The sequence below is a fragment of the Artemia franciscana genome, chromosome 12, assembly GCF_032884065.1.
Source record: "Artemia franciscana chromosome 12, ASM3288406v1, whole genome shotgun sequence".
In the NCBI taxonomy this organism is placed as follows: domain Eukaryota; kingdom Metazoa; phylum Arthropoda; class Branchiopoda; order Anostraca; family Artemiidae; genus Artemia; species Artemia franciscana.
The window spans coordinates 340,697-354,583 of NC_088874.1; the positions used below are offsets into that span (position 1 = coordinate 340,697).

The 13,887-nt window shown below is 37.9% G+C and overlaps 1 protein-coding gene across 1 annotated transcript in view; it reads left to right on the forward strand.

Annotated features, from left to right (window-relative positions):
- Positions 1-35: 35 nt before the first annotated feature.
- LOC136033551 (ankyrin-3-like) overlaps positions 36-13,887 on the forward strand; it is a 127,054-nt gene continuing 113,202 nt past the window's right edge. The window contains exon 1 of the mRNA XM_065714300.1: positions 36-104. The gene's annotated coding sequence lies outside the window, so the exon portion shown is untranslated. The remainder of the gene's footprint in view (positions 105-13,887) is intronic.

Genomic DNA, 13,887 nt, shown 5'->3' on the forward strand with positions numbered 1-13,887 from the left:
TCATCACTGCGCACAAACCTTTGAAAAAACCGTTGAGAAACTGAAACCTTTTGAACAAACCGTTGTTCCTGTTTTCTGAAAGAAAGTATTGGTTTAGGATTCTGGTAAATTTGCTTTTTTACCTAATCTAAAATTCGTAGCGTCTGTTGTATTTTTGATTTTCTAGTAGCTTAGCCTATTGTAGCAAAATTGATCCAGAAGGAAGCTAACTTTCTGTGTATTTAGGCTATCCGTTTAGCCTACTGGCACCAAACTTTTAAGCTTAGGGTTTTATTCATAAGTAGGCTATTTTTTTAATTAAAGAATACATGGTAAAGGTGTAGAGTAGGTGGTATTAAGAAAGAAATAGGTTAAGAAAATGATCCTTACTTTCTAAAATGCACATCAGTTGTAGCTACCACACTTTGACTAGGACTAAAGCTCAACTAATTTATCCCCAATCCCCTTAATATGCTGTTACAAAGCTTGTATTTCATATTTCTCATGCACTCTGACAATACATCACTTGGCTTAACTTTTGTACCCATAAATTGAATCAATTAGGCTATGAAAAAACAAGTGATGACTGGCAGGATACATGAGAAATCCATGGTTTGGACTGTATATGCATATTAGGGGAGATGGGGGTACACTAAGCTACAATGGAGCTGTATTCTAAATGCGTTAGTTATACAACTGTTCTGCATTTTAGGAAGTCCAAATTGTTTTCTTAATGTTTCCTTCACAGTAGCCTGTACTCTAAACCTTCACTGAATGCATTAAGTGACAGCTACAATAGTCTTGGTAAAATTCTAGATAATTGACTTCTTGCTTTCTTGGAAAGGGTTTAGGTTAGGAAAATAAAACTTTCAGGGGTGGGTTTACAGGCTAAAGTATGTCACAGGAAAGTAGTTTAAAGTATCCACTCCTTCTCCCTCTAGAGGGCCCTGAAATTTGCCTACATGACATGTCTATACCTATTGAAATTTTGACAAAACAACATTTTACCTTAATTTTCAGTTATTATTTGCTTTTTCTCTGCCTTTAGTTCTGAAAATACAATTCCTGTTATTTGTGTGGAATTTTGAGCCATGTCAATGTTTTTTTTTCAAAATTTAGGAAATGTATTTGCATACCTTTAAAGCCTTAAAATTAGAATTGAGCAAAGTTATGAAGCTGAAAACAATTTTGTTGTACTTCAATTAGGCAGAAGATCTATTTTGCAAGGTTTCACTTTAATAATTCACATATTTTTAAGTCATCTAAGGTCAGGACCCTCTAGAGGGAGAAGGAGTAGAGGTAGTTGCTTCAAAATACCTTCCCAGGATGTACTTTAGTCTGTAGATTCCTCCCTGAAAGTTTTATTTTCCTAACCTGAACCTTTTCTGAGATAGCAAGAAGTCAATTTACTAGAATTTTACCATAGAAATAGGATGAACAAAAGTTTTTCAAAAGAATGTAAGGACCAACATAATAATTTAAAACAAACATAAATTAGCCTATTATGTGAGGGAGGTTGCTCCATAATGCTTTCTTATTATGAATAGGCTAATATGCATAAGTGTTTCTGAAAGTGTTTAAACAATGATTCCATTTTTGTAAAGGGGGGGGGGGTATTTACCCCCAGAAAATACACCCTTGGCTGATTGATCTCCAATCACTTGACTTATAAAAAAGGACTAGGCCTACTTCTTTCAGCAAAAAAGTTTTTCTGTTTTTCTTAAGTGGGAAAAAACAAAGTTTGGGCATTAGCTAAATATGATAAAAAGTTGTTTGTGATAATTTAAAAAAGAACCAACCAAACATTTAAGTTCTTAATAAAATTCTCAATAGAGGAAACCTTTAATTTCTACTCACTAGCTAAGAAAATGATACATTAATAGCAAAATTATTCAGAAAATTTTAAACTCACAATTTTTATAAAACTAATAACTTAGAAACATCTATAAATCTATTCCTTTTTTTGAAGAATTAATGTCTTTGATACTAGCATTCAAAAGAAATCTAGTCATGACAAAAAAAGGCTCCTACTTAAGTCTGACTCAAATTCTAATAAATATCTGTCCTGACTCCAACTCCAAAGCTCACATGAGTTACTCATTGTCTATAACCCTCTTTGAACTCTATAACTTCAGGAATCTAAGAATCTTCATATTGCTTGCATGATATATATATATATATATATATTTATATATTTATATATTTATATATTTATATATTTATATATATATATATATATATATATATATATATATATATATATATATATATATATATATATATATATATATATATATATATATATATATATATATATATATATATATGTATATATATATATTTATATATATATATATATATATATATATATATATATATATATATATATATATATATATATATATATATATATATATATATATATATATATATATATATATATATATATATATATATATATATATATATATATATATATATATATTTATATATATATATATATATATATATATATATATATATATATATATATATATACAAGCTACCCCCCCGCGTGCGTAAGTCGTTACGCGCCATTGTAGTTGTGTCCCTATGTCCCACCTGTGAATATAGATAGATTTATATATGTGTTTCAAACTACGTAAAAATTGCGAATATACAACATTCTTGGCTTTCCCATTGTCTGTGCATATACAAAGCCGTATGTACTAATAATGACATCATATACAAACGCTCTTTTTACAAACAAACAAACATGCATATACACAACTCGTTTCTATATAGATAGATAGATAGATAGATACAATACAAATTAACTGCGTAAAACTTGCGAATATACAACATTCTTCGCTGTCCAATTGTCGCTGCATATAAATAGATTGTCAGGTTTACCGACCCTCGAACATGCAACGTACATTTGTCCATGGGAAAAACAATCAGTATTAAGATCTATACCACATTTTTCTAATGATTGACCTTGAGCTTTGTTAATGGTGATTGCAAATGCTAATTGAATTGGGAATTGCAATCTTTTAAATTGAAAAGGCAGATCCGTTGGAATCATGGGAATGCGAGGAATAAGAACAGCCTCACCCTCAAAAGGTCCTGTCAAGATTGTGGCCTCTATTAGGTTTTCCATTGTTTTTTTTTTACTGCAAGTCGTGTGCCATTGCAAAACTTGTATGAGTTGTATTTTCTGATTTTTGACAAAAAACGCTTAGATTCTGACGTAGTTCCAGTAAGGAAAGTCTTCAATGGCTCTGGTGGTGCAGCCAATAGAGGAAGTTTTACTTTTCCTGAGGCGCAACACATTCCCATTGTTTCACCATTGAATTTCAAGGCCTTGCAATAGGGACAAATTTTAGACATTGTCCCGATTTGAACACATCTACTCAAGCTATAATCATCGACTGGGCTGTACCTGAATGCCAGGCGATAACTTTCAGGTTGCTCTGATTCCTCGGCACGCTTTCTTTTCTTACTTTCTCTATCAGCAGCAAGCCTGATTTCTTGCTGTTCTTGTGATTCCTCGGCACGCGTTCTTTTCTTACTTTCTCTATCAGCAGCAAGCCTGATTTCTTGCTGTTCTTGTGATTCCTCGGTACGCCTTCTTTTTTCACTTTCTCTTTTAGCAGCAAGTCTGCTTTCGCGTTGCTCTGGTAGTTCCTCGGCACGCTTTCTGTTCTTTCTTTCTCTATCAGCCTCAAGCCTGTTTCCTTGCTGTTCTTTTGATTCCTCGGCATGCTTTCTTTTCTGACTTTCTCTATCAGCAGCAAGTTTTTTGGCATAGACTCTTTGAGCATCTTCATTGGCTTTTGCCATTGTAAGTTCATCAGTCATTTTAAACTTAAACATTAATAGATTTCTACGTGAACATACATGTCTTAAATATCTTTAATGACGTCACCGTCATAGCAAAAATGATGACAACTAACTTCATGATTAAATATCTTTAATGACGTCACCGTCATAGCAAAAATGACGACAACTAACTTCATGACGTCAGTCGACACAGAAACATGACGTCACCTGACTGACAGACAGACACACAGACAGACAACTTATTTTTATATATATAGATAGATATTTATACTAGCTAGCCCCCCCGCGCGCGCTAGTCGTTACGCGCCATATTAGTTACGCGCTATTGTAGTTGTGTCTCTGTGTCCCACCTGTGCATATATATATATATATATATATATATATATACTAGCTGTTGGGGTGTTGCTTCGTGCCACCCCAACACCTAGTTGGTGGGGCGCTTCGCGCCCCCCCCAAGCCCCCCCCCGCGCGTAAGTCGTTACGCGCCATATTAGTTACGCGCCATTGTAGCTGTGTCCCTGTGTCCCACCTGTGAATAGAGATAGATATAAATATATATTTTTAACTACGTAAAACATGCGAATATACAACATTCTTCGCTGTCCCATTGTCTGTGCATATAAATAGCATTTATATTTCCTGTGTCCCGGTCGTCATTTGTGTCCTGGTGTCCCAGTTTGTAATTTCTCTTTGAGTGTCCCGGTCGTCATTTATATTCCCTGTGTCCCAGTGTCCCGGTGTCCCGGTCTGTAATTTCTATTCAAACAATCCCTGTGTCTCAGTCGTCAATTATATATCCCGTCTGTGCCCCCGGCGTCCCCGTTGTAGTTGTGTCCCTGTGTCCCGGTCGTGATTTGTGTCCGGGTGTCCCAGTCTGTAATTTTTCTTTGAGGCTCCCGGTCGTCATTTATATTCCCTCTGTGTCAGTCGTCATTTGTGTCCCGGTCTCTCTGGTAGGCATTGATGACCTTATCCAAGTCAAAATCCCAAACCCAATCATCATCGCTATCATTTTCAGTTTTGATATGTTTTGACTCTCGCTTTCCAGGTGGATTTTCATCTAACTGCGCGGTTTTGCGTTCTTTAGCCGCAAGCCTGTTTTCTTGCTGTTCTTGTGATTCCTGGGCACGCTTTCTTTTCTTACTTTCTCTATCAGCTGCAAGCCGGTTTTCTTGCTGTTCTTTTGATTCCTCGGCACGCTTTCTTTTCTTACTTTCTCTATCAGCAGCAAGTTTTTTGGCATAGACTCTTTGATCAGCTTCCTCGGCTGTTGCCATTGTAGGTTCTTCAGTCATTTTACAATTAAACATTTTTCCGTGAACGCATGTCTTAAATACTATTAATGACGTCACCGTCATAGCAAAAATGACGACAACTAACTTCATGACGTCAGTCGACACAGAAACATGACGTCACCTGATCCACAGACAGACAGACAACTTATTTATATATATATATATATATATATATATATATATATTTTTAACTACGTAAAACTCGCGAATGTACAACATTCTTGGCTGTCCCATTGTCTGTGCATATAAATAGATTGTCAGGTTTACCGACTCTTGAACATCCAACATATAACTGTCCATGGAAAAAAAATCTGTATTCAGATCTATACCTCATTATTCTAATGATTGCTCTTGAGCTTTGTAGATGGTGATTGCTAATCGAACATTCCCTATGTCCCTGTCGTCATTTATATATCTCTCTGTGCCCCCGGCGTCCCCGTTGTTGTTGTTTCCCTGTGTCCCGGTCGTCATTTGTGTCCCGGTGTCCCAGTCTGTAATTTGTGTTCCGGTGTCCCGGTCTCAAATTTCTCTTTGAGTGTCCTGGTCGTCATTTATATTCCCTGTGTCCCGATGCTTTGTTGATGGTGATTGCTAATCGAACATTACTTGTGTCCTGGTCGCTTTCTCTTTGAGTGTCCCGGTCGTCATTTATATTCCTGGTGTCCCGGTTGTCATTTGTGTCCCAATGTCCCGGTGTGTAATTTCGTCAATCAACAAATATGACGTCAGTCGACACCCAAACATGACGTCACTCGACACACAGACAACTTATTTTTATATATATACTAGCTGTTGGGGTGGAGCTTCGCGCCACCCCAACACCTAGTTGGTGGGGTGCTTCGCGGCCCCCCCCCCCCAAGCCCCACCGCGCGCGTAAGTCGTTACGCGCCATATTAGTTACGCGCCATTGTAGTTGTGTCCCTGTGTCCCACCTGTGAATATATATATAGATTTATATATGTGTTTCAAACTACGTAAAAATTGCGAATATACAACATTCTTGGCTTTCCCATTGTCTGTGCATATACGAAGCCGTATGTACTAATAATGACGTCATATGCAAACGCTCTTTTTACAAACAAACAAACATGCATACACACAACTCGTTTTTATATAGATAGATAGATAGATAGATAGATACAATACAAATTAACTGCGTAAAACTTGCGAATATACAACATTCTTCACTGTCCAATTGTCGCTGCATATAAATAGATTGTCAGGTTTACCGACCCTCGAACATGCAACATACAATTGTCCATGGTGGGGCGCTTCGCGCCCCCCCAAGTCTCCCCGTGCGCGTTAGTCGTTACGCGCATTATTAGTTACGTGCCATTGTAGTTGTGTCCCTGTGTCCCACCTGTGAATATAGATAGATTTATATATGTGTTTCAAACTACGTAAAACTTGCGAATATACAACATTCTCGGCTTTCCCATTGTCTGTGCATATACAAAGCCCTATGTACTAATAATGACGTCATATGCAAACTTTTTACAAACAAACAAACATGCATACACACAACTCGTTTTTATATAGATAGATAGATACAATACAAATTAACTGCGTAAAACTTGCGAATATACAACATTCTTCGCTGTCAAATTGTCGCTACATATAAATAGATTGTCAGGTTTACCGACCCTCGAACATGCAACGTACAATTGTCCATGGGAAAAACAATCAGTATTAAGATCTATACCACATTTTTCTAATGATTGACCTTGAGCTTTGTTAATGGTGATTGCAAGTGCTTATCGAATTGGGAATTGAAATCTTTTAAATTGAAAAGGCAGATCCGTTGGAATCGTGGGAATGCGAGGAATAAGAACAGCCTCACCCTCAAAAGGCCCTGTCAAGATTGTGGCCTCTATTAGGTTTTCCATTGTTTTTTTTACGGAAAATCGCGTGCCATTGCAAAGCTTTGGTGGGTTGATATTTCTTAAAAGTATTATTGGTACGCCTATTTTTAGTTGTAGCACGTGTGGTGGAAACCCTGAAAGATCTATGGAATTTAAAAATTCAGATGGATAATTAACCGCTTCATTTGGTTCCAAAACTGTGTCGACTGACTTGTAAAGGACTGCCTGGTCTCGAATCTTGGTCAAAACAATATTGTTGATTTCGTGGACGTCTATATTTTTGGGTGCGAGAATCGCTCTTTCACTTAGCCATTTATTATTTTTATAATTTTTTAGAATATTCGGAAATACTTTTTCAATCAATTCATTTTTGGACGTCACTAAATTACAGAAATCAGCAGGTAGTTGTATACGTCCTGAAATTGAGTCTACTGGGAGCTTTCCGTTTCCAATTGCCTGCAATTGATCTGAAAATGTTTGACCAGAGTCATCGTTTTGCAATCGGACACGCATATTTGTAGTTAATTTTAATATCTTTACGTGTGCCCATAAATTAAAATTTTTCAGGCAAGCATTCATTTCGTCCGCAGGGGTTGATCTAGGTATTATAGGTAATGTTTGCCTGAAATCTCCCGCAAGCAATATTAGTGTGCTGCCAAAGGGATTCGACTTGCCTCTCAAATCTTTCAAGCATTGATCCAGAGCCTCGAGCGATTTTTTGTGTGCCATTGTGCACTCATCCCAAATAATAAGTTTGCATTGCTGCAATACTTTACCCATCCCAGATGATTTGGAAATATTGCACGTGGGAGTTTCTGTAGAATGCAAATTCAGAGGCAATTTCAAAGCGGAATGAGCAGTTCTTCCACCAGGCAGCAATGTTGCGGCTATTCCGGATGACGCAATTGCCAACGCTATATCATTTTTTGATCGAATTGATGCCAGAATCAGTTTTATCACAAACGTTTTACCAGTACCTCCTGGCGCATCCAAAAAGAAAATTTCTCCAACGTTGTTATCGACACAATGCATTATCGTATCATAAATGTCTTTTTGTTCCGACGTTAACTTGGAAATGTTATTTTGTACATACAACAATAGATCACTCGTACTGTAACTTTGTTCACGATCCAATTCTACACATGTCGAAACAGCAGCGATACGGTTAGGTGAAGGCATTCCCAAATCCTGAAGAGGTTTGTTTGCCAAACGTACGAACAAATCTTCTATAATAACTAAAGTGTAGTTGTAAATTTCTGATCTAAAATCGAAAGTCATATCTCACGGCTCTAACTGTTTTCGATGGAGTATATCTTTGGACATTTTTGACTTATATTTTTCCCATAACTCTGTAGGAGCTGATGGAGAGCAAGTTGTTAAAATGATGCCAAACAATGCACGAATTTGACTTGGGGTTGACGTTTCGCACGCGTCATTGATGCAGTTATCCCAGTGTTGGTCATTCTCCAATAAATTCAGAGCTTGGCATGCACTACGGTAAGTGTCATGTATAGTACCGTTTACAGTTCTCAAATACTCAAAGGATGTCGGACCGGGCACATTCACCAAAAGCAGGCGTAGAAAGAAGCATTCATGTTGATTGGGGTGAACGGTGTAGAGTCTTCCTATCGTGGTATCTTTGAAGATGGTAGGTTGGCCGTCGACTGACTTACCCTGATTTCGACGTTCAAATACTTTTTTTTAGTATTCCACGTGTAATACGAAGGCACTTCAGTATACAGCAGTTTTTTTGCAAAATCATTTTTGCAAAGCGAAAAAAAGCTGTTAATGTTTTATCCGGTGGATTCAGGGCTCTTTGTTGCACGTTGGTTTCCGTGAAATAAACACGTTGACCATTCTGTAAATGTACCGCTAAGTGAACAACAGCTGGACTACGTTCATGTATCGGAAATGAAAGAATTCGCCAAACAGCTTCATTACTGCTTATGTATCTTCCAGCCTGATATTGTACGATTTCGTCGAAATCTTTGATTTCGGGCTGCAAGCCAAAAACTGCCATGTCACTGCCTTTGTTGACGTATTTACATATGTATTTGATTGCCTTTACGGAGTTACAGTATTCAACGTTTATGTGTGCATTAAATGTTTTTGATAATAATGGGGAATATTGAACAACCCACTAGTTATCTACTTCGATGGTGGTACCGTTACGCTTCTTTATTATTGCTGTTTTACCGCCATCTTCAGTAGATCTTCTATATTGTGGGTAACCATCATTGCCAGTAATTGTCTGATACTAAAAGTCGAGGATATTGCTTTGTGCACCTTCCTTTGGCCATGCATGGTGAATTTTCGTTCAGTGCATTGCAAGGTCCATGTATCATATTTTTTACAATAATATCATGTAACCCCTTATCGACATTTTTATCAGGTATTTCAGCGGAAATCACATCATCAATTTCGTTCGAAGTAATTTTTTTATGTAGCCAGATTAGTATATGTGCGTGTGGCAAACCTCGTTTTTGCCATTCCACTGAGTACATCCAGCATCGCACTGACCCAAATACTTCAAGTTTTACTATGTAGTTTATCAGTGATTTCAAATTTTGCCGGAAGACACGGGCCGTAATGTCATGCCTATGAACCGCCGATTGGCCTTGAAGTAAAAGCTGCAGTATCTCGTCCCAAGATTGATTACATGTAAATGTAATAAATAAATCTTGACGACCATAGAGACGAACATATGCAATAGCATCTTGAGCATATTCATGCATATGACGGGGACTGCCAGCATATAACGAAGTTAAAATTGTTAGTCTTCCAACGTTTGTGGTATTACCGTCATTTATAACTGCATCTCGCAAATGAATGTATTGTTCAGAGCGGAGCTTGGTCTGATTCAGGTGGATATATAGCAAACGTTTTGATTCAATTTTAGCATACATATCAACGACAAATTGGTGAAACAATTCACGGCATTTTAAAATATAATTTTCTTCATCCTGCCGAATCATTAGTCTATAGGAATAAAAAAGCATTGCACTGCATTTCTTATTCATTTCTTTGTTAGTGGCTGGATTCATCAATTTAATATTAAAGTGATAGCCGTCGGCTCCATCCCAAAAAATGATAGGATATTGTAGGGCATCATAGCATCGATGAGTTTCAGCAATTCTTAACAACTGAGCGTGTCGCTTATGAAGAATAATATCTCGAGGTAAAGACTGATCACCGACCATAACGATTGCCACTTCGTCGATAGTTGGAGCATTGTATCTACGCACATGTTGGCCAGGAGGCGTTTTGTCAGCGGAAATAACAATTTTTTGCGTATCAGTAGGCATCCAATCGATGGCTGTTTTGAACAGACGCACTGAATTATTATTTTCGTGGAAAAGATGTTGCAATTGGGAAACGATTGTCCTTTCAACGTTGGGAGAAATATCGCAACATGCATTCAATTCAGAATTTCTATCACTGATGAAGTACAATTGTAAAAATTTATGATTCTCGCCTGAGAATGGTAGAAGGGACCCTGCTCTATGATAAATTTGCCCTTTTACTTTGAAAGTAGACATAAATTGATCTAGATTTTCGATTTGGGCTCCAAACGACGTCATTTGGAAACATGAGTTGTATTTTCTGATTTTTGACAAAAAACGCTTAGATTCTGACGTAGTTCCAGTAAGGAAAGTCTTCAATGGCTCTGGTGGTGCAGCCAATAGAGGAAGTTTAACTTTTCCTGAGGCGCAACACATTCCCATTGTTTCACCACTGAATTTCAAGGCCTTGCAACAGGGACAAATTTCAGACATTGTCCCGATTTGAACACATCTACTCAAGCTATAATCATCGACTGGGCTGTACCTGAATGCCAGGCGACAACTTTCAGGTTGCTCTGATTCCTCGGCACGCTTTCTTTTCTTACTTTCTCTATCAGCAGCAAGCCTGATTTCTTGCTGTTCTTGTGATTCCTCGGCACGCTTTCTTTTCTTACTTTCTCTTTTAGCAGCAAGTCTGCTTTTGCGTTGTTCTGGTAGTTCCTCGGCACGCTTTCTGTTCTTTCTTTCTCTATCAGCCTCAAGCCTGTTTCCTTGCTGTTCTTTTGATTCCTCGGCACGCTTTCTTTTCTGACTTTCTCTATCAGCAGCACGTTTTTTGGCATAGACTCTTTGAGCATCTTCCTCGGCTGTTGCCACTGTAAGTTCATCAGTCATTTTAAAGTTAAACATTAATAGATTTCTACGTGAACATATATGTCTTAAATATCTTTAATGACATCACCGTCATAGCAAAAATGACGACAACTAACTTCATGACGTCAGTTGACACAGAAACATGACCATATTAGTTATGCGTCATTGTAGTTGTGTCCCTATGTCCCACCTGTGAACATAGATAGATATATATATATATATATGTATATATATATATATATATATATATATATATATATGTTTTAACTACGTAAAACTTGCGAATATACAACATTCTTTGCTGTCCCATTGTCTGTGCATATAAATAGATTGTCAGGTTTACCGACTCTTGAACATGCACCATATAATGGTCCATGGGAAAACAATCCGTATTCAGATCTATACCTCATGATTCTAATGATTGCCCTTGAGCTTTGTTGATGGTGATTGCTAATCGACAATTCCCTGTGTCGCAATCGTCATTTATATATCCCCCTGAGCCCCCCGGTGTCCCTGTTGTAGTTGTGTCCCTCTGTCCCGGTCGTCATTTATATTCTATGTGTCCCGGTCGTCATTTGTGTCCCGGTGTCCCAGTCTGTGATTTCTCTTTGAGGGTCCCGGGCCTCATTTATATTCCTTGTGTCCCGGTGACCCGGTCTGTATATACATTCGTTTTTGAATTGGTCTTTTTTTAGGTTTTAGTTTTTTACCTTTTTTTTTAGTTTTTTTAGTTATACCTCATGATTCTAATGATTGCCCTTGAGCTTTGTTGATGGTGATTGCTAATCGAACATTCCCTGTGTCCCGGTCGTCATCTATATATCCCCCTGTGCCCCCCAGCGTCCCCGTTGTTGTTGTGTCTCTGTGTCCCGGTCGTCATTTATATTCCCTGTGTCCCGGTCGTCATTTGTATCCCGGTGTCCCGGTCTGTATATACATTCGTTTTTGAAATTGTATATGATGAAATAAATTTTTGTATTTTTCCCCTTTTTTCTTTTTTTTTTGGTTTTTAGTTTTTTTTTAGTTTTTTTTTTCTTTTTTCTTTTTTTTAGTTTTGTTTTTCTCCTTTATTTTTAATTTTTTTTCATTTTTTATTTTTTTTCATTTTTGAGTTTTTTTAGCTTTTTAGCTTTTTTTGTAGTTTTTACCTTTTTTTTTAGTTTTTTAATTTTTTTTTTTACTTATATCCTGGTCGTCATTTATACTCCCTGTGTCCCGGTCGTCATTTGTGTCCCGGTGCTTTGTTGATGGTGATTGCTAATCGAACATTCCTTGTGTCCCGGTCGCTTTCTCTTTGAGTTTCCCGGTCGTCATTTATATTCCCTATGTGCCGGTGTCCCGGTCGTCATTTGTGTCCCGATGTCCCGGTCTGTAATTTCGTCAGTCGAAAACATGAACGTCAGTCGACACACAAACATGACGTCACCCGACAGACCGACCCACACATCCACAGACAACTTTTTTTTATATATATAGATAGAAGATAGATAGATGTCCCGGTCGTCATTTGTGTCCCAATGTCCCGGTGTGTAATTTCCTCAATCAACAAACATGACGTCAGTCGACACACAAACATGACGTCACTCGACACACACACAAACAGACAACTTATTTTATTTATATATATATATATATATATATATATATATATATATATATATATATATATATATATATATATATATATATATATATACTAGCTGTTGGGGTGGCGCTTCGCCCCCCCCCCCCCCAAGCCCCTCCGCGCGCGCAAGTCGTTATGCGCCATATTAGTTACATGCCATTGTAGTTGTGTCCCTATGTCCCACCTGTGAATATATATATATATATATATATATATTTATATTTAACTACGTAAAACTTGCGAATGTACAACATTCTTGGCTGTCCCATTGTCTGTGCATATAAATAGATTGTCAGGTTTACCGACTCTTGAACATGCAACATATAATTGTCAATGGGAAAAACAATCTGTATTCAGATCTATACCTCATTATTCTAATGATTGCTCTTGAGCTTTGTTGATGGTGATTGCTAATCGAACATTCCCTGTGTCCCTGTCGCCATTTACATATCCCCCTGTGCCCCCCGGCGTCCCCGTTGTTGTTGTTTCCGTGTGTCCTGGTCGTCATTTGTGTCCCGGTATCCCAGTCTGTAATTTCTCTTTGAGTGTCGCGGACGTTATTTATATTCCCTGTGTCACGGTCGTCATTTTTGTCTTGGTCGTCATTTGTGTTCTGGTGTCCCGGTCTGTAATTTCTCTTTGAGTGTCCTGGTCGTCATTTATATTCCCTGTTTCCCGGTTGTCATTTTTGTCCCGGTGCTTTGTTGATGGTGATTGCTAATCGAACATTCCTTGTGTCCCGGTAGCTTTCTTTTTGAGTGTCCCGGTCGTCATTTATATTCCCTATGTCCCAGTGTCCCGGTCGTCATTTGTGTCCCGATGTGTAATTTCGTCAATCAACAAACATGACGTCAGTCGACACACAAACATGACGTTACTCGACACACAGACAACTTATTTATATCTATATATATAAAAACTAGCTGTTGGGGTCGCGCCATATTAGTTACGCGCCATTGTAGCTGTGTCCCTTTGTCCCACCTGTGAATAGAGATAGATATAAATATATATTTTTAACTATATACTAGCTGTTGGGGTGGCGCTTCGCGCCACCCCAACACCTAGTTGGTGGGGGCGCTTCGCGCCCCCCCCCCCCCCCCCAAGCCCCCCCGCGCGCGTAAGTCGTTACGTGCCATATTAGTTACGCG